Source organism: Gracilinanus agilis, chromosome 1 (assembly GCF_016433145.1).
Source record: "Gracilinanus agilis isolate LMUSP501 chromosome 1, AgileGrace, whole genome shotgun sequence".
In the NCBI taxonomy this organism is placed as follows: domain Eukaryota; kingdom Metazoa; phylum Chordata; class Mammalia; order Didelphimorphia; family Didelphidae; genus Gracilinanus; species Gracilinanus agilis.
The window spans coordinates 640,149,782-640,174,572 of record NC_058130.1 but is presented as its reverse complement, the minus strand read 5'-3'; the positions used below and the strand labels follow the sequence as shown (position 1 = coordinate 640,174,572).

General features: G+C 37.8%; 1 protein-coding gene across 1 annotated transcript in view; it reads left to right on the top strand.

Annotated features, from left to right (window-relative positions):
- Positions 1-4,139: 4,139 nt before the first annotated feature.
- ANKRD46 (ankyrin repeat domain 46) overlaps positions 4,140-24,791 on the top strand; it is a 60,128-nt gene continuing 39,476 nt past the window's right edge. Inside the window, exon 1 of the mRNA XM_044668659.1 lies at positions 4,140-4,218. The gene's annotated coding sequence lies outside the window, so the exon portion shown is untranslated. The remainder of the gene's footprint in view (positions 4,219-24,791) is intronic.

The window sequence follows — 24,791 nt, the reverse complement described above, 5'->3', positions numbered from 1 at the left end:
ACTTGTTCAGCCATTCCCTAATTGATGGGCATTAAAAAAAAAAAAAGACTACATTCAAGGGGAGCTAGGTAGCACGGCATATAGAGTGCCAGACTTGGAGTTGGGACAATAAGGGTTCAAATCTGGCCTCAGATGCTTCCTAGTGTCTTGTGTGATCCTGAGCAAGTCACTTGACCATGATTGCCTAGCCCTTGCCATTCCTGTCTTAGAACTGATACTAAGACAGAAGGAAGGAAGGAAGGAAGGAAGGAAGGAAGGATGCCTCTATTTTGTTCATGTTTAGAGCCAAACCAGACACAGGACTGTCATTAGTACAAAATGGAACTAGCCATGTGTAACAACTGATTAGACTGACAAAATGTATTGAGCTACTGTTATGTTAAGCTCTGTATGTAAGCACAATACAACTATAGTCTCAGTTTTTATGCTTCTTACAAATGAGTAAAATAAGATGAGTAGGTAGTATAGAACTTTCTCTTTACAAAAAAAGTTTTATGAATAGTTGCTAATCCTCATGCTTCCTCTAATGTAGATCAAACTCTTAAGTATCTGTTTTAAAAAAATAATAAATTAAAAAAAGAAATCACAATGAAGCATTATTAAGGTCATGCTCTCCATTTTCAGTAGTCTAATTTTGCATATATTAAGTGTTTATTAGGNGGAAGGAAGGAAGGAAGGAAGGAAGGAAGGAAGGAAGGAAGGTTGCCTCTATTTTGTTCATGTTTAGAGCCAAACCAGACACAGGACTGTCATTAGTACAAAATGGAACTAGCCATGTGTAACAACTGATTAGACTGACAAAATGTATTGAGCTACTGTTATGTTAAGCTCTGTATGTAAGCACAATACAACTATAGTCTCAGTTTTTATGCTTCTTACAAATGAGTAAAATAAGATGAGTAGGTAGTATAGAACTTTCTCTTTACAAAAAAAGTTTTATGAATAGTTGCTAATCCTCATGCTTCCTCTAATGTAGATCAAACTCTTAAGTATCTGTTTTAAAAAAATAATAAATTAAAAAAAGAAATCACAATGAAGCATTATTAAGGTCATGCTCTCCATTTTCAGTAGTCTAATTTTGCATATATTAAGTGTTTATTAGGTTCAACGATGCTAAGGGCTGGGAGTGATAATAGCTAGCATTTATATAGCAATGTAAGGTTTATTTTATTTTATTTTTAAACCCTTACCTTCCATCTTGGAGTCAATACTGTGTATTGGCTCCAAGGCAGAAGAGTGGTAAGGGCTAGGCAATGGGGGTCAAGTGACTTGCCCAGGGTCACACAGCTGGGAAGTGTCTGAGGCCGGATTTGAACCTAGGACCTTCCATCTCTAGGCCTGGCTCTCAATCCACTGAGCTATCCAGCTGCCCCCTATTGTAAGGTTTATTAAAAGAGCTTTACAGATATTAGCTCATTTCAGCCTGACAACAACCCTGGGAGGCAGTTGCTTTTATCACCCCCATTTTTTAGATGGGAAAACTGAGGCAAGTAGAAATTAAGTGACCCAGAGTGACATAGGTAGAAAGTTTCTGAGGTAGGATTTGGTCTTCCTGACTCCAGCATTCTATTTACTTTACCACTTAGCTTTAAGAGAAAAGTGATAATGAGGGAGAAAAATGGAGATGGTAAGAGAAAAGTTCCTACCCATAAGGAGTTGACATTCCAATACAGGGAAAATCATATGTACACAGGTAAATAAATACAAAGTAGATATAAAAAACTGGGGCAGCTAGATGCCATGGATACAGAGTCTGGCCTGGAGTTGGGAAGAACTGAATTCAAATCCAGCCTCAGATACTTACTAGCTAGTTGATCCTGGACAAGTCACTTAACCCTGTCTGTCTCAGTTTTCTTATTTATAAAATGAGCTGGAGAAGGAAATGGCAAACAACTTGAGTATCTTTGCTAAGAAAAAATTGAGACACGTGTTGGACATGACTGAACAATTCAAACACCATTGCTATATTCAGGAAGGAACATGAAAATTGCAACAACTTTTGACATAATTGTAACTCGCAGAATATAGATATATAAGTACAAAGTCTTCTCAAAGTCTTAGTGTTGTTTTAAGCTTTAGCTTATGGTTTAATAGAAACTTATATTTCAAGAACTAATTATTTTATATAATTATTTTAAGCTTTAGTAGCTTAAAATGACACTAAGGTTTTGGGGACACTGTGTATATGTGTAAATATGTTTTTATATTCATCATAAATATATTCACATATCACTTTCCACAGGTTTTAACTGGGGTCTGTGAAATTTATTTTTTAAATATTTTGGTAACTTGATTTCACTAGAATTGGCTTTCCTTGTCATCCTATGTACTTTCTTTTACATTTTTAAAAAACATTATTCTGAGAAGAGGTCCATAGGTTGCCAGCAGAGTCCATGACACAAAAAAGATGGCGAAACTTTATGTATACTCCCTTTTGAACCTTACCACATCCTTGTGACACAGGTACCATGGGATACTATTATAATGTCCTCTCTTTCTGGTAAGATGAAGATCAAAGTTAGAGACCTTTTTTTTTTTTTTTTTTGGTGGGGGGGACATTTAAAACAGTTCAACTGTAAACTCAAGATATAATTTCAAACTACAATGTGAAAAGTAGATATGATCTTTGCTGTGTGACTTGTAATACAACTGAAGCATAAATAATACAACTGAAGCATAAATAATACTAGAATTTTCCTGTGTCCTTTCTTAATCTTCTTCACCAAATCTTCTCTAATTGAGAATTTACCAGAAATTTTAAGATCTTCTTTCTCCCTTCCACTTCAGTAGTTGCTTAATAATGTTTGCTAAATTTGTTTGACTTGAATGATGCCCTTATTGTCAGTATACATTTATTGTTCTTAGGGGTTGATGACACAGAGCCATGGCCCCTGTCCTCAGGGAGTTAATAATTGAATTTGGGAATAAGGACATATATATGGAAATATATATATATATAATAATGCAAAAGTAGCAGATAACTCATTTGAACCATAAATTACTTTAGAAATTCAAAGACCAGAGAGCTCCCTGGGGGATGTAAAAAGGATGAGACTTGACCTGTTAACCTTCATTAAAACTATTGTATATCATGAGGATTATTTTGTTTTACTGAATAGATTTTCTCAGAGACCAATTTTTAGGTTAATGTTACAGGAGTTAGAGAAGGAAAGGAGCTCAAAAGCCATCTAGACCAATCTTTTCATTTTACAGATGAGGAAACTGAGGTCAGAAAGGTTTAAATGATTTGCCCTAAGTTACTTAGGTAGTCAGTGGCAGGGCTTGTAACTTCTACATAGAGGGAATCTCCACATAAGAATGAAATCTCCAGATCCGTCCACTTTTCCCTTCACATCCCTCCCTTCTTTTTCCCCTCCCCACAAACTATTCCCAGCCCCTAGCACAAAGCTTTGCAGTAAGTATTTAATAGTTTTATAGAATCATTTTGTTTACTTTGGGACTCTCAATGATAACAAATACGAATAATTGCTCTAATTGTTATTTGTTGGACGAGGGTTTTAATTTAACTTAATAAAAAATAAATTTAATAATAATTATTAAGGGTTGGACGAGACTCAGCGCTTGGAGCGTAGTAAATTTTTAATAAATGCTAGAAGAGGGGCAGCTAGAAGCTTCGCATTTAATAAATGCTAGAAGAGGTTTAGTGGAGAGAGAGCCCGGCCTCAGACACTTCCAAGCTGTGTCACTCTGGGCAAGTAAGTCACTTAACCCCAATTGCCTAGTCCTTAACTACTCTTATGCCTTGGAAGCGATATCGATTTTAAAACAGAATATAAGGGGTTAAAAATAACAGCAACAACACCAGAAGACAGCAAGCAATCATCACCATCAACAACAACAACCTCACCCCCCCAAAAAACTCCCGCTAGTTGATTACCCTCCTTCCCCCAGGGGGGTTGCGTTTAGGCGTGGCGAGGGTAGGACTTAAAGAGAGGAACTCCGGAGGCCGGTGTAATGAGAGCCGCCGGCCTCTAGGGGGCGGCAGGCTCCGTAGCCGACCATACCCCTACGGGCAATGCTTCTCCTCCCCTCGTCCCTGAGCGCAGTGGCGCCTGCGTACTCAGCCTCCTTCCGTGCCTGCCTGCCTGCCTGCTTGCCTTCCTCCTCCGCCTGTCAGTCGCCGTGCAGCCGCCACTGAGAAATGGGCCTGGCTCGAGGAAGCGGGGACGCTGCTGCCGCTGCTCGGCGGAGTTAAAGGTACCAGCCAGGTCCGGGCCCGGGATCATGGTCTCCACCTTTTCCTCTCCCGTGGGAGCGGGATGACCTGGCCGAGAGCACGGAGGGGGCGTGATGGCCGCCCTGGCCCAGCCCTTCATTCCCTCCTCGGTCTGTCAGTCTGTCAGTATGTGTCCCCCACTCCCACGCCCCAGTATGGCCACCGCTCCGCCTGAGCTCGGCCCCAAGTGATCTCCGTGGTGGGTGTCGAAAACATTCTTCCCCCACCCCCCGCCCCTGGGCTTGGGGGGTGGTAGGAGTCGCCTATTTTGGGGTGTCGGCCTCCAGAATGTGGCTTATGAGGACTTCTCTGAGGTGGGGACCATGTCCCCCTTCTCCCCCTTCCCCCTAGGCTACGACTCCTATCTCCACTCTTTCCACCCTCACCTCCCCTAGGAGATGGGAGTACCTCTAATTAACTGCAGAGTGGGAAGAGGGTAAAGCCCAGCTTTGCCAGAGGAAGATACCGAGTGATCTTTGAAATAACAGCGTAGATAGGGTGAATGAATACATTCTGAAATAGCTGCAAGTCTAGAAGCAAATGACAATTGTGGGGATTTTCATGGGAAATCTGGAATGGAAAAGGAAATTTGTGGGTCAGTGTGCGATTTTTTCCTCCCTAAAGTAGTTTTCTTAAGCTTTCCAGTTATAGAAGCAGTTATAGGAGACCAATACCTTCCCAGGATGGGAGGCATGTGTATGTTTTGTTTTTGCTGAAAAATAGATAATTTCCTCCCTTTTATACATGTGCTGAATAAATGCTGACTGACATGAACAGGCAGTAAATACTACCAACTTTTCAACTAAAAGAGAAAAGTACCATTATAGAGGTAGCAATTGGTTGGAGCTACCACCCTGTTATCTTTTGTCTTACAATAAACTCCTGAAGTAATAACTTTCCATCCTGCCATTCAATAACTAACCCCTTATAGTCTTTCTGTCTTCTACTAATTTGTTGAAGTTATTCTCTCAAAGTTACCAACAGTCTTAATTCCTAAATCTAGTGGCCTTTCTTTTCTCAATACTCATCCTCCTTGACCTTTTCTGTAACTGTTGACTCTTTTATCATTCCCTTCTCATGTAACTGTGTCTTCCAGAATATTACTCTTTCCTTCTTCTCTTACCTTTATAATTGTTCATTTTCATTTTCTTTTGAATTGTTTCCCATCACACATCTCTCAAGGATACATGTCTTTAAAGCTATATCCTGTATTCTTCTCTACATTTTCTCCCACAATAATGTCAAAACTCCCATGTGTTCAAGTATCATCTCTGTTCTGTAACTGCAAAAACAAATCGGTCACCCCAGCTCCATTTTTGCATCATTATATACATGCTTTGATGGACTATCAGCATTCCAAACTTTGTTATTGTTCAGTCTTGTCCCACCTTCATGACCCTATTTGGGATTTTCTTGGCAAAAATTCTGGAGTAGTTTGCCATTTCCTTCTCTAGCTCATTTTACACATGAGGAAACTGAGGCAAACAGGGTTAAGTGACTTACCCAGGGTCATAGAGCAAATGAGGCTGGAGCATTTAGATGACTTGTTGGATAGAGAACCAGGCCTAGTGATGGGAGTTCCTGGGTTCAAATATGACCTCAAATACTTAATATCATGTGACTTGGCAAGTCATTTAACACCAGTTACCTAGCCCCAGGGGTCGGCAACCTTTTTGGCTATGAGAGCCATAAACGCCACGTTTTTAAAAATGTAATTTCATAAGAGCCATACAATGCGCGCTCTCCTATAACAGTGCCTGAAAAAAAAATTGACTTTATGGCTCCTACAGAAAGAGCCATATGTTGCCGACCCCTGGCCTAGTCCTTACCCATTCTTCTACTATGGAACTGATAATTAGTATCATTCCAAGGTAGAAATTAAGGTTGTTTTGTTTTGTTTTTTTAAGCATCTGAGATAGTATTTGGATTTAGGTCTTCCTGACTACAGGCCTGGTACTCTTATTCCACTGTACTCCCTCACTACTTTATTCCAAATTTAGCCTGGCCCTTTCTCCTTCAGACTTTCCTGTTTATGCTCAGAGTACTACTCTCCTACTCTCCTCTTAATCACACAGGTTTAGAGTCCAGAGCCATTGATTCTTCACTTACTTTCCTCCCACATCTAGTTTCTTGAAAAGTCCTATTGATTTAGACTTCACAATCTCTCCATTCCTTCTCCTAACCATTCATATGACCATTACCCAAGTTCAGGCCCTCATCTCATCTTCTCTGGTCTATTGTAATAGCTTTCTAACTGGTCTCTCCACCTCCAAATTTGTTTTCTTCTGATTGATTCTCCACAAAACTGCCAAAATTTTCCCAAGGCACAGCCCTGACTATATTACATCCCTGTTCAAAAACCTTAAGTAACTCCCTTTCACTTCAAGACTAAAATGTGAACTACAATGTCTAGCCTTTCATTATCTCTTCAGTCTAGTTCCAACTCACTTTTTCAGCCTCATTTCACATTATTCCCTATTACTCTGTGTTCTAGCCAAACTGTGCTGTGCTGCTTTCTGTTTTCCTAACTTAGTGTTCCACCTCCCACATCCATATGTTCACAGATGTTTCTCATGCATCAAATATGCTTCCTTCTTATCTATATCTTGGACTTTTCGAATCCAACTCTTTCTTCAAGCCTCAGTTCAGGTGCTCTCTCCATGAAGTCATCCTTGCTCTCTCTTAGTTGTTAGTATTATTGTTCAATTGTATCTGTCCCTTCATGACTTCACAGACCATACTGTCTGTCCATGGGTTTTTTTTTTTGGTAAAGACATGGTAGTGGTTTGCCATTTCTTTCTCCAGTGGAATAAGGATAATAGTAGTTAAGTGACTTGTCCAGTCACAAAGCTAGTAAATTTCTGAGGTCAGATTTTAACTCATTCTTCCTGACTCCAGATCCAATCTTCTATCTGCTTAGCCATCTAGCTGCCTCCTAGTTGTTGGTATACTCTCCCTCAAATTATTAACTGTTTATTGATATAGACTTTATGTCCACAAAACGAAACAGTTTAAAAATCTTTTTATCCCTAGAGCCTGGCACAGGGCTCTGGATATAAGTGCTTAATCTCTGTTTGTTGAATTGAAATCCTTACTCTTTGCTAATTGAAGATGGCCTTTTCCTTTAAATTCTTCAGATAGTAAAAACAAGAACCCTTTCATCCATGAGATAAAGAAATGAGTTGCCACCTTAATGACCGTTTAGATAATCACCAAGGTCCCTTCTGGCTCCAAAATTTGATGATTCTATTATGTAAAAAGTTTGAAAACAATGCAGATGTTTCCCTAAGTAAATGATTTTCATTTTCAACATTGATTACTTTAACAGTTTCACTTTGCTTATTATGTTATTGATTACCTAAAATAAAAGAATTGTGACAATTCCAAATTTTGGTATATACTTGAGTGCTTTAGTAGGGTTGATCTCATTTCCTTGACCTCTTGTGAAAAAGGATTACTTATTTATCTGAATGATTTACCATAAATTAAAGCCCCAAGTTAGTAAAGTTACACTGATTTTTTAATATGTAATTATTCCTCATTCCTGACTCCACAAGATAGCCTTCCTATCTAATATATTAAGTCACACAGAATTTCTTAGATAAAGGTTTGTACTTTTAACTGTCACTCTTACTCTTAAGCCTAGATCCGTGTTGGTGAACCTATGGTGTGCATGCTGGAGCATGTTGGAGGGGGCTGCTCCCTTCCCCTTCTCCTCACATTTTTCATATCACCCATCCCTCTGTCCAGCAACTCAATGGGAATGCTTCCTCCCTCCCCTGGCAGGGTTAAGGTGGGAGCTCACATGCAGCATGAGGGTTGCAGTTTGGGCACTCAGTCTCCAAAAGGTTCACCATCACTGGCCTGGACTCTAACCTTCAATCCTTGTGACATAGAAGTATCTTAAACTTTCACCGAGTTACCCATCTAATATAAATTTTAAAATCATACCCTTCAAGTCTAGTAATAAATGACAATTTTGGAGATTTTTATGAAATTTCTGGAGTGGTAAAGGGAATTTGTGGGTCACTGTGCCTTTTTTTAAAAAGTGGTTTCAGTTGGAGGAGCAGTTCAATAACTTCCCAGGAAGGGAAGCTTGTATGTGTTTTTTTTTGCTGAAAAACAGGTAATTTCCTCCTCATTATGTCCGATAATGTGTTCTGCCACTAATAGGGTTATTTTTAATCTCAATAGCATCAGAGACTTGAATTCTAAAAAACCCTATTTATATTTCCATACATTAATGATATATTTAAATGTGGATATGCTTAAACACTCAAAGGGCACATCTGTCCACTCTACTTCAATTCATCTTGCCTTTTCTGGACCCCAGTCTTTTACTCTCTTTACCCTTTTGCAGTTTTCAATTTGCAATTTCAGTAACTCCACCTTTCAGCACTTCCTTAGACAAAGTTAAGGGAAAGATAATGGGTTTAGTTTGGGGCATGTTGAGTTTAAGATGTCTACCAGACATCCAGTTTGAAATATTTAAAAGGAAGTTGGAGATGGGAGATTGGAGATCTGGAGAGAAGTTCAGGTTAGACAAATAGATCTGAAATTCATCTGCATAGATGATAAATGAAATCATGGGAGCTGATGAAATCACCAAGCAAAATTGTTTAGAAGGAAAGGAGAGAAAGGACAAAACTGTGAGGGTCCCCAATGGAATCATACTACCTTTCTCATTCCACTGTTAGTGAACAAGACATGGATGAAGATTCACCAAAGGAAACAGACATGTGGGAGGAGAATCAGAGAGCATCGTCATGAAAACTAAGAGATTAAAGAGTATCAAGGAGAAGAGAATATCACTAATATCACTTTCCAAACAATATCTTATAGTAAGCCTGTTCAGCTACACATTTCTACTCTCAAATCCCTTGTCCTCTTGCCTTTTTACCAGTCTGTAGTCCTGAGTTACTTCCACCATCCTCCTCTTCTCATACTCACATGCTACTGAGAAGATCTGAAGGAAGTCACAGGACCTTGGTGATTGGAAATTTTATAAATTCCTGTTATCCAGTTTCAGCTTGAGTCCTCATTGTTGTCAGTAGATAGAGCCCTGGACCTAGAGACCTGAGTACAAATCTAGCCTTAGACACTTATTGTGTGACCCTAGATAAATCATTTATTATTTGCCTCAATTTTCTCATCTGTAAAATAGCAGTAATAATAGGACCATCCTTTCAGTGTTTTTATGAGAATAAAATGAGCTAATTATAAAGTACTTTGCAAACTAAAGCTGTACATAAAAATGCTAGTTATTAATCTTTTTTTTTTTAAATCCTTGTACTTCGGTGTATTGTCTCATAGGTGGAAGATTGGTAAGGGTGGGCAATGGGGGTCAAGTGACTTGCCCAGGGTCACACAGCTGGGAAGTGGCTGAGGCCGGGTTTGAACCTAGGACCTCCTGTCTCTAGGCCTGACTCTCACTCCACTGAGCTACCCAGCTGCCCCCTAGTTATTATTCTTAAACTTTCTCTAATTGATTCCCTATCTTACTCCTCTCAGAAGCTTTTCTGAATCTTCTCTCCTCAGTCTTTTCACAACACCTATTGTCTCCCCTTTCATCAGATGTGCTTACTTCTTACTTAGAAGACTGAGGCTATTTGCCATTAACTTCCTTTTCCCCCCCTCTCTTCATCTCAGAACCCTTTGAAGTCATCTTTCTCTTTGCTAAAGCCTATCCCTCTACAGGTGCTCTTGATCCCATCCCCCTCTCTAGTTTTCTTTAGTAGATTACAACCTTAAATACCCTCAGTTTATTCTTCAATTTCTTCTAGTCTGCTGGTTCCTTCCCTGCTCTCTTCAAATATGCTCATTTCCCTTATACTTAGAAAACCTTTACTAGACCCTACTAATCTCTCATCATTCTTTACCTCTCTTTTTCTTTTCTCTGCCAGACTCCTAGAAAATGTTTACAATTGTTGTTGCTTCTTCCTCTTCTTTTACTCCTCTCCCCTTTGCATTCTGGCTTCCAACCTCATCACTTAAACTGCTCTCTCTAAATTTACCAATGTTCTCTTAATTGATAAATCCAAAGATCTTTTCTTTCCTGCTTGACCCATCTCCATTTGATAATGTTCATAATACTCTCCTGCTGGATATTCTCTCCTAGGTGGTTTTTCATGATATTACTTTCTTGTCTCTTCATCTACCTCTCTAACTTCATCTTACTTATCATTCCTTTTTTTCTCATCATCCGAAGATTACACCCTCCCCAATTGTTAGTATTCCCTAAGGCTCTGCCCTAGATTTCTTTTCTCTAAACTATCTTTTTTGTTGACCTCATCAAGTTGTCTATTGAACATTTCAAACTGGTTGTCCCAGAGACAACTCAAAATTCAGCATGTCCAAAGTGGAACAAAATTATACTTCCTCTAAACTCTTCCCTTTCCCATATTTTTCTGTTTCTGTCAAAGGTACCAGTATTCTTCCAGTGTCCCAGGTTCATGACCTCAGTGTTTTTCCACTCCTCTTTACTCCATATATCCATTCAATTGGCACATCTTACAGTTTCCATTCCCCAAATGTTTCCCACATCATGACCTCTTGTCTATATGCATACAGTCATGACCACGTTAGTCAAAGTCCTCATCACCTCTTGCCACTATTTCCCTGCCTCATGTTTTATTTCACAACAATCCATCCTCTACATGGCTGCCAAAGGAATTTTCATTAAGTGCTGATCTAGATGACTAAGGATTCTAAATCTTTTTTTGTGTTATGGATACCTTTGGCAGTCTAGTGAAACCTAGACCTCTTCTAAGAATAATGTTTTTTAAGTACATAGAATTACAAAGGAAGCCAATTGTATGAAAATACAGCTTTCAAAATATTTAAGTTCACAGACCCCAGCTTAAGAATTCCTACTAATGTATAAACATATAATCTCCCCTCCTTAGTTATCTTTTCAGTTCCATTGCATACCAGTGACTGGCAGAGTACACTGACCATTTACTCTGCAGTTTGGCCAAATTGATTGTTTCTCACACAGGATACTCCCATCTCCCATTTCTGTACCATTGCACTGGTAGTCCCTCATGCCTGATACTCACTTCCTCTTCATTGCCACCTTATAGAATCCCTCTCACTTTTCAAGATTCAGTTAAGGCACTACTTCCTACATGTAGCCTTTTCTGATCCCTCCAACTGTTGGTGCTGTCCCTCTTAAACTATGTTGTGTTTCATTCTTTGTATTTATTCCAAATATAGTTACATATGTAATTGTTCTCTCTCCTGTTAGAAGGTAAACTCCTTGAGAGTAGGGGTTGCTTCATTCTTTGTATTTATATCCCTAATACCTAGCACAGTACCTAGTATGTAATACTTCTTGTTGAATGATTGAATATAAGGTATTCAATACTTGTGAGATAATAGGAATTGGATTCAGGAAAACTTTAAAGCAAAACAGGCAAAATGAACCTATTTTCATTCTGAAAATTGTTTAATACAGCAAATATTTTTATATGTAATTTTAATTCAGTATTTTTTTAAACCTTTATCTTTTGTCTTTGAGTCTATCCTAAGTATTGGTTTCTAGGCAAAAGAGCAGTAAAGGCTAGGCAAAGGATGTTAAATGACTTGCAAAGGGTCACACAGCTAGGAAGAGGCTGAAGCCAGATTTGAACCCAGGATCTTCCATCTCAAGACCTGGTACTGAGTCACCTAGCTGTTTCTAACTCAGTATTTTTGAGAGGGAAATATTGATAATAACAAGCTTTTCTGAGGAAAACCCTATTCATTTCCAGGGGAACTCAATTTGAGAACTACTGGTCTATATGATACCTAGTTTTTTCCAGTTCTAAAATTCCATGACACGTAACAAATTTCAAAGTACTCAGGAGCACAGATAATAAGGTAAGTTTGGATCAATGGGAGCTCTGGCCACCTGAATATGGTGTTTAGTTCCAGCCTCAAACCCAAACCTGTAAAGATCTTTTGCCCAGAAGTGGTTTTGGACAACATATTATTAAGTTCTCTTCAACCTACAGAGAAAACTTTCAAAGAGCCACTACTTTCCTCGTTATTTGATAAATTTAATACTGATTATATCTCTAGCAAATTATTGACTTTGGGGTCTTATCCTAAATAATCTTATAGTCAGGTTTTTGTTACCATCTCTTTGTCAAGAGCTACTTTAACTCTGACCCATATATCTCACAACAGTCAGATTCCTCTGAGTTTCTCTGCCCTGCAATCCCATGTTGTCCCATGACTTTGAAATGACAGAGCAAGGAAGAATGGAAATATGTAAATAATTGAAAAGTTGCCTTGGTTTTACAGTTTCTTTGTGTCTAATGATGTTACAAGTCTGTTTTCTGACTTCATCTTTGCTTCATGTATTTCTTGACTATCTGCCTTGACCCATCCCTTTATAATTAATTTCTGTGAATTCAGATCCATATTTTCATCCTTTTTTTTTTTTTAAACCTTACCTTACATCTTAGAATCAACAATGTGTATTGGTTCCAGGGCAGAATAGCAGTAAGGGCAGGACAATAGGGATTAAGTGACTTGCTCAGAATCACACAGCTAGGAAGTGTCTGAGATTACATTTGAACCCAGGACTTCCCATCTTTCTCTAGGCTTGGTTCTCAATCCTCTGAGCTACCCTGCTGCCCCTCAGTTTATGAAGTTCTTTTTTTCATAATTTCCCTTTTAGGTATATGTAGTGTAAGAATTATCTATCTTACAGATGAGGAAACTGAGACTTTGAGAGGTTAAATAGTTGACCCATTCACAAATAGTATGTTGTAGCTAAGTCTCAAGCCAAAGACTTTTGACATCCATGAGTTTTCTGATTTATTTCTGCCATATAGAATCACTATCTTTTTTTTCTAAAGCTGAGCCCAAGTGCCACCTTTTATAGGAACCTATTCTATTTTTCCTAGCTGCTAATGCCCCAACCCTGAGAAATTAATTTGTATATATTTTGTATTTCATTTTCTTTTTCCCCCCACTTTTCTTTGTTTCTTTTAAGTATTTTTCCATGGTTACATGATTCATGTTCTCTCTCTCCCCCTTCTAGCTCCCCCCTCCCAGAGCTGACAAGCAATTCCACTGGGTTATACATTTATTATAACTCAAAACTTATTTCTATATTATTCATTTTTGTAATAGAATAATCTTTTAAAAACAAAACCCCAAATCATATAGCCTTATGAACAAGTGATAAATCATGTTTTTCTTCTGCATTTCTACTCCCAAAGTTCTTTCTCTCCATGCAGATACCATTCTTTCTCATAAGTCTCTTGGGAGTATCTTGGATCTTTGCATTATTAGTAGCATTTGATCATCCCACAGTGTTTCAGTTTCTGTATATAATGTTCTCCTGGTTCTGCTCATTTCACTCCACATCAGTTCTTGGAGGTCTTTCTATTTTTTATTGAAACCAAGCAGTTCATCATTCCCTATTGCACAATAGTATATCATCACCATCATATACCACAATTTGTTCAGCCATTCCCCAATCGAGGGACAATTCCTCATTTTCCAATTTTTTGCCACTACAAAGAATGTAGCTATATCTTTTGTACAAACATTTTTTCTATTTCTTTGGGATACAAACCTAGTAGTGTTATTGTTGGATCAAAAGGCATGCAGTCTTTTGTGTATTTCCATCTACAAATTATTTGCTCTCAACTGAATGTAAACTTCTTATGGGCAGGAACTGTTTCACGTGTTTTATTCCCTAATACCTACCTAGCAGAGTTCCTGGAACATAGCTGGCACTTAATAAATATTTATCGAATTGAATTTGCCTTCCTCCAGTACTTCTGTATCTCTTCCATTCTCCAAGATCTTTCAGAGAATCAGCAACCTATGGTATATGGGCTGATTTTCAGTGCCACATGAACCTGTTACTGCTACCACACTCTTCTGTGTTGCTTACAAGAATCATCATGTTCTTTGCTCCTATCTCCCAATGAATATCAGTGAATAGTCACCACCATCACTCCATCTTGTGCCAGAACTATAAGGATTGCCAGTCTGACACCACTTTTTAGAGGTTGCCAACCTCTGGTATATATTCTTCTAATTATGAAATGAAGAAGTGCATTGTGACTGTTGTTTTTTTATATTTCAAAGGCTTATACCTTTCCAGAAAATTGATCATTTTTGAAATTTTGGGGGATATAGGGATATTTGAAACCATGTAGTCTTTTGTCCTTTTTTTTTCCCAATTGCAGGACTGTTGTTAAGAAATGCAATAAAATTATTTTTATTGGTACTATATAGTGTGTTCAGATGTATTAAATTACTTTTGGTAATACTATGCATGCATATTGGAAGATCAGTAAGAAGACCGTTTGACCGTAAGTCCTTAAAAAAAAACAAAACTTTTCCTGGATTCAGAGAATAGTCTCATAAGATGCATATCTTGGGCTAAGAGATCATAAAAAATGTTCATTTTTGCTTTTGGTTCTTGTGAAGGGGAATTAGGTTTGTATAAATATGCACTTTAGATTTCTAGAGAACACATATTTATTCCACAGATAGAGGGTATTTCTTCTCATATGTACCATTTAATAAATCCAAAGGAGGTATATAGTTAAATGCCTGAGTAGAACAGCACTTCCCTAGGCATTTTCTTGACTATATAGTTGGCGGCTTCTCAATGTTCTTTGGTAACTCTGAGTTAAGTTTTTCTGAATCACTGCTATGACCAGTCCCTCAGATGGAGGCAGCATTTAGCATTTGAGTCTACAAAAAGAGATTGAAATACATTTAGAAGAATGGGATATAGATGATTTTCTGCTACCATTTTTATTTCTTCACTGTTAAGGATTAGAAGTCCAGTTTCCCGGTTGAAGTATTAAACAACTCTTTTTAAAAATTAAAGCAACTAAAAATCACTTTTTTAAGTCATCCCAAAGAACTTGTATTTTCTTTTTTTATAAGAATTTTCTTAATTACATGTAAAAACAATTTAACATTAATTTTTTATAGTTTTTGAAATCCAAATCCCCTCACTCCTGTCCTCTCTCCCCTCTTTGAGAAAGGCAAATACTTTGAAATAGATTATACATGTGCAACCATGAAAAACATTTCCATGTTAGCCATGTTGCAAAAGAGAACACAAACCCCCAAAATGCCCAAGCACCCCACCTGAAGAAAAATAAAGATAGTTAAATACAAGGTAGGAAATATTAGGGCACTGGTGGGTTGGGGGTGGGGGGCCATCAAGAAAAACTTTGTCTTAAACTAACAATCCTGCTTGATCTGCATCATGAAGGTAGAAAAGGATTCTCCAAGATGGAAATAAGAAAAGAGTATATTCCAATCATTTGGAGCAGATAGAGAATATATTTCAGATAGTCAACCTGAGACCTCAGCTTCCTGTTTTCTGAATTAAGCTGCAAGTTTCACTGACATCAAAATGTATTCAGTAACATAGAAAATAATGTCCTCTACTAATTTAATCTGCTTTCCCTTGTTACTCCCACCCTCTATCCCTATTACTGAGTACTGTTGTATCCATAAGGGAAGCATTAGCTACTCCTAACCATTTGTTACAATGATGATTGTTCAGTTCCCTAAAAGCTCCTATTCCTGAGTTATGCAGGTCTATGCTAATTTCATATTAGTCCCATGTCACATACACAACAATGCTTAGGTCATTGGGGAGAAGTAGACTCCTTCTCTCCTTTAGCCTGAATACCCTGATGGAAGTAGAAATCAACAACTTTTTCATTATCAATTAACAAACTCTGAGCTCTATATGAGAAAGAAAAGCATTGTACATTATACCAGTATATACCAATAAAAGTTTACTAACCTCTTCATAGCTAGGCAAGAGTGCAGATAAATATATCTGCAACCTGAGTATGTGATTATCTACTTAATCCCTCTTAAGAAAATATTTAAAGGTATCCTGGAGAGAGAGTGATATGGCAGGAGCTATGGGGAAGAGATACATACTTGAGAACTTTTCTCAGAGTTTTGGGCAGGAGCTAGAGGAAGCAGTTTCATATAATTTCAGAGTGGAAGAAAACCTCAATATCCAAAACAAACATATATGACAAGAACTTATGCAACCTTTGCACTTGTCGAGGTCCTCCTAGGACCTCCACTTTAGGAAGCGGCCCAGGCAGGCTATCTTTCATTCCCCTCCTTGCTCTACTTCTAGAATGAGCAGCCAGGTGGTGCATTAATGGATAGAACACTAGGTCTGGAGTTAGGAAGACCCGAAGTCATATCCAGTCTTATATTTACTAGCTGTGTGGCCCTTGGGCAAGTCACCTAACCTTTGTTGGCCTCAGTTTCCTCAACTGTAAAATAGTAGTGATAACACCTAGCTCCTAACATTATTGTATCAGATTCTAAAACATTTAGCACAGTGCTTGGCACATAGTAGGTACTATATAAAATACTTATTCTTTTCTACTTGCTTCTCCCCTCTATGCCCCCCAAAACTTTACTGCCTCTCCACTCCATGTTTCCTTTTTTCACCTTTTTAGTTCCCTTTTGTGCCTTCCCATATAGAATAGAAGCTCCTTGAAGGCAAGGACTGCCTTTCTTTTTGTTTGGATTTTCATGTCCAATCCTTAGTTCAGTTCTTGCTACTTGGTAAGCATTTTATAAATGCCCATTGCCTGCCTAATTTTAAAGTATTTTAGAATCTCTGGTAGGAGGTTTTCTCCTCCATCAAGCCTACACTTGCAACTTGTATCCATCACTCCTAGGATACAGTCCTGTCCTTTGATGCCAAACAGAATATATGATAGCATTTCAAAGACTTTAAGACAGTTATGATGTGTCCCTTGAGCTTTTTCTTCTCCAAGCCAAACATCCAATTCCTTCATCTAGTCCTTTATCTTTCTAGTTTACTGCCTTCTGCACTTTCTTCATCTTATATCTTAAAATATGACACCCAGAAGTGAGCATAGCACATCTTATGTGGTATTATGTTCAGTTCTGGGAAACACATTTTAGGAAGGTAATTATAGGGCAACCAGGATAGTGAAGCCTACTGCTCATCATGAACTTAAGCAGAGGCGCAAAACTCAGGGAAAAGAGCTTAGAGGTCATATAATCCAAACCCCTCATTTTACAGATGAGGAACTAAGTTTGAGAGGTTATATGACTTCTCTAAAGTCATATAATTAGTAAGTAGCAAAGCTGAGATTTGAAGTTCTCTGTTTTCAAATCCAGTGCTTTTTTTCACAGTAGAACTATCATGTTCATAGTCAATGGAGTTAGTAAAACCACCATCCACTCCTGGTTCTAATTAGTTTTGACATCAATTACTATATAACTTTGGAGGAATGTTTAATAAATTGAAAATTTGAGAGAGAACTAAACAATATGGGGACAAGGACCCAAGGAGATACTCAAGTAGTTTCCCTTTCCTTTTCTCTTTTATAGTGAAAATTTCATGGTATGAAAGAAGGGTAATTATTAGAGAAAATAAAGTTCATAGTAACTATAGTGAAAGGTGGCTAATCTTTCATAATCATAACTGTCAACCTAGTTAAATAAATTGCTTTAGTCAGCCTGGAGAAGGAGCAACATGAGATTGTCCTCATGCAGAATATGAGAAAATGAACAAATAATAATTTGTAATTATGCAGCACTTTAATATTCAATTTCAGCATCATTTGTTTTACTTTGTCTTCACAGATTCTCTTTGACATAGGTAGGAAAGGTATTTGCATTTTACTGGTGAGAGGACCTAGAAAGATTATATGCTAAATCTCTTTGCAGCTCAGTGGCAGGCTGGGAGAAGAACCCAAGTTTCTTAGCTCCTCACACAGAATGTTATTCAATGAGTGCCTTTTATAAGCAGAATGCTGTACTTTTCAAGTTAAACTATTAAATAAAAGTTCACCTAAGATCTTTAAAATATGGATTTAAAGAGGTGGAAAATAAAGGCATAGAGATCAGTTAGAAGTCAAAAAGTCCTAGCATGTGATATTAAGAGCCAGAGTTGGGGACAGCTGGGTAGCTCAGTGGATTGAGAGTCAGGCCTAGAGATGGGAGCTTCTAGGTTCAAATTTGGCCTCAGACACTTCCTAGCTGTATGACCCTGGGCAAATCACTTAACCCCCATTGCCTAGTCATTACCACTCTTCCACCTTTACATAATATTGGTTCTAAGGTGGAAGTTAAGGGTTTAAAAAAAAAAGAGCCAAAGTCAAGGTGGTACTGAAGTAATGAAAAAAGAATACATGAAGGGGCAGTCAGGTGACTCCATGCATTGAGACCTGGGCCTAGAGATGGGAGATCCTGGGTTCAAATATGGTCTCAGACACTTCTTAGCTATGTAATCTTGGGCAAGTCACTTAACTCCTATTTCCGAACCCTTACTGTTTTTCTGCCTTGGAGTATTGGAAGGTAAGAGTTTAAAAAAAAATGACCAAAGGACAAATAACTTAGACTTAGTTACTGAAATAGTGTTGAGGAGAGGTTATAATCATTAGTGATCCCAAAATTTGGGTTTCAGGTAATCAGAAAAATGAAAGCACTGTGTCAGCCTGGAAAATTTGGAGAAGAAGCTGATTTTGAGAGAAAGATGATAATTTATTGTAATGGCAATTCTTGTTCTGTTAAAAGTTGGACTTCCCATTTGTAAGATGTTGCAATTCTGAGATATAAGGGAGTGGGAGAGGGGAAACAAAGGTGATTAGAATTTTTAGAAGAATTCCAGTTTCAAGAACTTGAAGGAGAAGCAGTATCCAGGAATGGCAAGTTCCAAGGAAGTAGAGTTCAGGTGGTCAAGGCAGAGGGCTGAAGGTGGACCTAGGGAATGTCTTACTTTTAATGCATTTCTGTTGAATTGAATGGCAATAAAGTGGGTTGAAGGGCCAGAAAAATTCTAAATAGTTATGATTTTCACAGGGAAAGAAATGTTACCCCTTTCTGAGATAAATTAACAGGTATCTTGAGAACTATAATTAAACTATCTATAATGTACTTATATTTTCTTATTTCTTATGATGCATCTCTGCAGTTTGAGAAAGAACCAAATATTATAAATCACTGAACAGTTTCTTGAAAGTAAAAGCTAGTTTCAGCAATTGTAAAATGAGAATAGTAATAGTAAAATTTACCTTACAGTGTTGTGAGGCTAGCACTTTGCAAACCTTAAAGCACTATATAAATGTAGAAAATTGTTCTGAGAACATAATTTATTTTTCATTTATTTAGTTATGCGATATTTTTGCCATCTATTGTTTGGAGACTATCAAACAATTATCTTGTGTTAATAGCTGAGGAATAACTTAATTGTTAGAATTATGTTTGCTTAAAGTAGGCTTAATAGGCCTCTTTTGTACAAAAGCCTACACTATAATTTATTAATTTTTAGTTTTGTGTGTTTTTTTAATAATGCCACATTTCAGTAGTATTAGATACATTTATGTATCTAATAAAATCATCTCGACCATAGGTCACTTTTCTGTTTGCATCTGAAACTCAGTTTTTTGTTTGTTTTTTTCAGTTGTTTTTTTAACCCTTAACTTCTGTGTATTGGCTTCTTGGTGGAAGAGTGGTAAGGGTGGGCAATGGGGGTCAAATGACTTGCCCAGGGTCACACAGCTGGGAAGTGTCTGAGACCAGATTTGAACCTAGGACCTCCCATCTCTAGGCCCGACTCTCAGTCCACTGAGCTACCCAGCTGCCTCTGAAACTAACTCAGTTTTGTTAGGGGATTACTATAGTAAATTAAATATAACAGACACTGAAGCCAGTAGACCTTTAGAAATTTTGAGAAATGAATGGTAAATGAAAATTTTTTCTGCAAGTACTTCCAAATATTTATAGGTAACAATGTAAACCTGCACTTAGTCACTGGAAAATTTTGTGGAAAATAGTAAATAAGGGTTTAACAGACTGAGAACTGTTAAAATGTGAGTATACATCCTCTCCATATGATATTCTCATTAGCTAAAATTTTTTTCCAGTAGTAATCTAGTAGCAGTGGTCAACTCCTAAAACAAAGCACCAATGCAGAAATAATATAGGGGCTCACTGATTCATAGCTCAGAATAAGTCAGTGTGATTTAATGGAAAGAACATTGAGTTTGGAATAAGGAGGATTTGGGTTCAAATTTTTTCTCTACTGCTTGTGACCTCTTTCATAAAACAAGTCCCTAAGGCCCTCTGGGCCTCTCAAAGAAAAACAGTCCTTGTTCTTCAGAAGCTCATGTTTTACTGGGAAGACACATATAGTGCACAGATATACAAAACAGAGATGGAATGTGTTCTCTTTTTACATAATCTCTCACTTCTTCCAAGATACAGCTAAGTACCACCTTTTACATGAAGCCTTTCTTGTTCCCTGTTGCAAATGCCCTTCTTCTTCTACTACCCTGTATTTATTTTTACATTTATTTAATTTAAAAATATTAGTATCATACTCTACATTGTAGGCATAAGCCTGACAGAAACCTTTTTATTAATTTCTCATTCTAAATCAAAGCATTCATCTACTTGAGAAAGAAATGTCCAGACTGGCATTTCTTCATGCACTTGGATATCTCTCTAAAGCTATACTTCTTTTTCTCCTCTTTTTTTCTTTGGATTGGATCTCCTTATCTCACTGGGACTGGAAGGGCAGTGGTTACTCAAAACCATTTCCCACCACTGAGTGGCACAAGAGCTTTAACTTGCTGAATTTCTGATCTGATCTGTTCCCTTCTCCTTAGATAAGCCCCAGACTCACAGTATTGGTGCTGAACTTAGTGCAGCTTTTAGCTATTAGTTTATCCCACTTTAACTCAGAACTCCTCAGCTAAAGCTGTCCACAAGTTCAGCCTCCCTAGTTTCAGAGAATCTGCTATTGTACTTGGCAATGATATTATAGCCTACAAGACGTTTTTGAAGTTATATATGTGTGTGTGTATGTGTATAATATATATGTGTTATATAGAAATATAAATTATATATTATATATTTTTATGTAATGTTTAATATTTTGTATATATGTACATATATAAAGCCTCTTACCTTCTGTCTTAGAATCAATACTAAAAATTAGTTTTAAGGCAGAAGAGCAGTAAGAGTTAGGTAATGGTTAAGTGACTTGCCCAGGTTCACACAGCCAGAAAATGTCTCAGGCCAGTTCTGAGCCCAGACTTCCTGTCTCCAGGCCTGGTTTTCTATCTACTGAGCCACCTAGCTGACCCCTTGAAGTAATATTTATAAGGAATCTTCAAAAAATAAAATTTCACAGGAAGATAGAACAATTATACATATCAAATTAAGGTAAAAGTTAACTTTTTGCGTAATCAGTTAAGAGCAATAGTCACTTAATTTTGGACTATTTACCCTAAACCACAGAATTCCTTTATCAGCACTGCTGCTGTACAGGAATTTTCTCCTCTTCCCTAACCTTCAGAAAAAGCTGGTTGTCTAAGGACTGGAAGTAATTTAAAAGACTTCTTTCTTTTCTTAGGTAGATCATTATTCCAACTCCTTCGAGAAAGTAGATCAATTTATGGCCCTTTGCCCTAGTCCTAGTCAGGTTTCTACCTTAATTATTTTAAGGGAGTAGCCTTTTGGGGGCTGATCTATTGAGATAAGATCATGACATTGTTCTAGAATTAGAAACTGATAAAAGTTTCTTTTTCAGATTGAACCAAAGGCTTCAGACTAGAACACTTGCAGAATGTTTCATTAATTTTTCTCTAAGTGTAAACTAGAAATATTCTACTTCTTCCACATAATTTGTATATATTTGGAGGGTGTATGGAGTGTTTCCAGAGGACTAACAACTCTTGTGCTAGTGTGTGAGGGCTTGCCCAGCCTTTTTATTTTTTTTTTTAAGAATTTTTCCATGGTTATATTATTCATAATCTCCCCACTCCCCACCCCTCTTCCTGCTCTCCCACCCCCAGATTCCACTGGGTTATATATGTATCGTTCAAAACATATTTCTATGTTTTTTGTATTTGCAGTAAAGTGATCTTTTAACACCAAAACCCTAATCGCATCCCTATCATACTACATGATGGAGCATATATTTTTCTAATGCATTTCTGGTTCCACGGTTCTTTCTCTGGATGTAGATAGTGTTCTTTCTCCTAAGTTTCTCTGGATTGCCCTAGATCATTTCATTGCTGCTAGTAGAGAAGTCCATTACATTCGATTTTGTGCCAGAATGTATCAGTCTCTTTGTACAATGTTCTCCTTATTCTGCTCCTTTCGCTCTGCATCAATTCCTGGAGGTCCTTCCAGTTCACATGGAATTCCTCCATTTCTTTATTCCTTTCAGCATAATAATATTCCATCACCAACAGATACAATTTGTTCAGCCATTCCCCAATCGAAGGGCATCCCCTCATTTTCCAATTTTTTGCCACCATAAAGAGCAAGGCTATAAATATTTTTATACAAGTCTTTTTCCTTATTATCTCTTTTGGGTAGAAGTGGTATGGCTGGGTCAAAGGGCAGGCAGTCTTTTAAAGCCCTTTGCACATAGTTCCAAATTGCCCTCCAGAATGGTTAGATTAATTCACAACTCCACCAGCAGTATATTAGTGTCCCAATTTTGCCACACCACCTCCAACATTTATCACTTTCCTTGCTGCCATATTGGCCAATCTGCTAGGTATGAGGTGGTACCTCAGAGCTGTTTTGATTTACATTTCTCTAATCAGGAGTTGCCCAGCCTTTTGCAGGGCTACTCATCCACCTTTCGGAGTCTTTCCCCCTAGTCTCACCTGTGACTTTAAGAAGCTGTAGCATGTGGCATGCCAGTAAAACTGTCAGTGGCATATGGACTAAACCAGATGAAAATAACCATTAGGCTTCAAATCAAGATATCTACCTGAAGTTTGTGAAGACTACCCCTGGCAAAATTTGCTAATGAGAATAATTTATTCCAAAGCCATGAAGGGAGCTACAATAGATTCTGTGGAGCACTTAAAGCTGTCAGACATCTTAGAACCAAGGTCATCCATTGCATCCTGGGCCATTTCCAGTAGGCCTGAATTTTGTCTTGCCACTAGACTTCAATGACTAGAAGAGAAAGTGAGACTAATGACTTTGTGAAACTCTGCCTAACTTAAATCCTGTTCATGTGAAAGTCAAGACATCACCCATTGTTGGTCCTTTTCGAAAGGAATGATGAACAACAGTATACTTAATCTGTATACATTGTCTCTTTCAATAGAATGCCAAGTTCTCGAGAGTAGGAATTGTTTTTTTTCTTTTTTTTAAATCTTTGGCTTCCTACGGTCAATATCTGACACACGAGAAGCATTTAATAAATGTTTGCTCACTTGATTCTTAGTTTCCTAATATGTAAGGGGAGTGTGTTGGATTAGGTAAATTTAAATCCAGCCCTAAATCTCATTATACTCTGATCCATGAATTATGAATATATTCATTAAATTAAAATGAAAGCTGCCAGAGTGGATTACAAGTTTGGTTGTATGTAGGCACTATATCCTCTCATTTAATCTTGTTTATAGTATTAATTTGGTTGTCAACTCCCTTTCCCCCACACACACTTTAGTGTGGAGGCTGCTAGATCCTGTGTGATCCTGATTGGTGCTCCTTGATATCTGAATTGTCTCTTTCTGGCTTCTTGTAAAATTTTTTTCTTTTACTTGGAAGCTCTTGAATTTGGTTATTATATTCCTGGGAGTTGTCTTTGAGGGTTTAATGTAGAGGGTGATCTATGGATCCTTTCAATGTCTATTTTGCCCTCTTGTTGAAGGATATCAGGGCAGTTTATTTGAATAATTTCTTGTAGTATGGAGTCCAAATTTCTATTAATTTTTGCTTTTTCAGGAAGACCAATGATTCTCAAATTGTCTCTTCTAGACCTATTTTCTTGATCTGTTATTTTCTTGGTGAGATATTTCATGTTTCCTTCTATTTTATCAGCCTTTTGACTTTGCTTTATTCTTTTTTTTTTTTAATTTATTTTTTAGCATTTATTAATAATCATTTTTAACATGATTACATGTTTCATGCTCCTATTTTCCCCTTCACCCCCCGCACTCCCCCCACCCATGGCCGACGCACTTTTCCACTGGTTATGTCATGTGTCCTTGATCAAGACCAATTTCCCAATTGTTGGTGGTTGCATTGGTGTGGTAGTTTTGAGTCCACACCCTCAATCATGTCCGCCCCGACCCATGCGTTCAAGCAGTTGCTTTTCTTATATGTTTCCTCTCCTGCAGTCCTTCCTCTGAATGTGGGTAGCATTCTTTACCATGAATCCCTCAGAATTGTCCTGGGTCATTGCATTGCTGCTGGTACAGAAGCCCATTACATTCAGTTTTACCACAGTATATCAGTCTCTGTGTACAATGTTCTTTTGGCTCTGCTCCTTTCGCTCTGCATCAGATCCCGGAGGTCTCTCCAGTTCGCCTGGAACTCCTCCAGTTTATTATTCCTTTTAGCACAATAGTATTCCATCACCCGCATATACCACAGTTTGTTCAGCCATTCCCCAATTGAAGGACATTCCCTCCTTTTCCAGTTTTTTGCCACCACAAAAAGCGCAGCTATAAATATTTTTGTACATGTCTGTTTATCTATGATCTCTTTGGGGTACAAACCCAACAATGGTATGGCTGGGTCAAAGGGCAGGCAT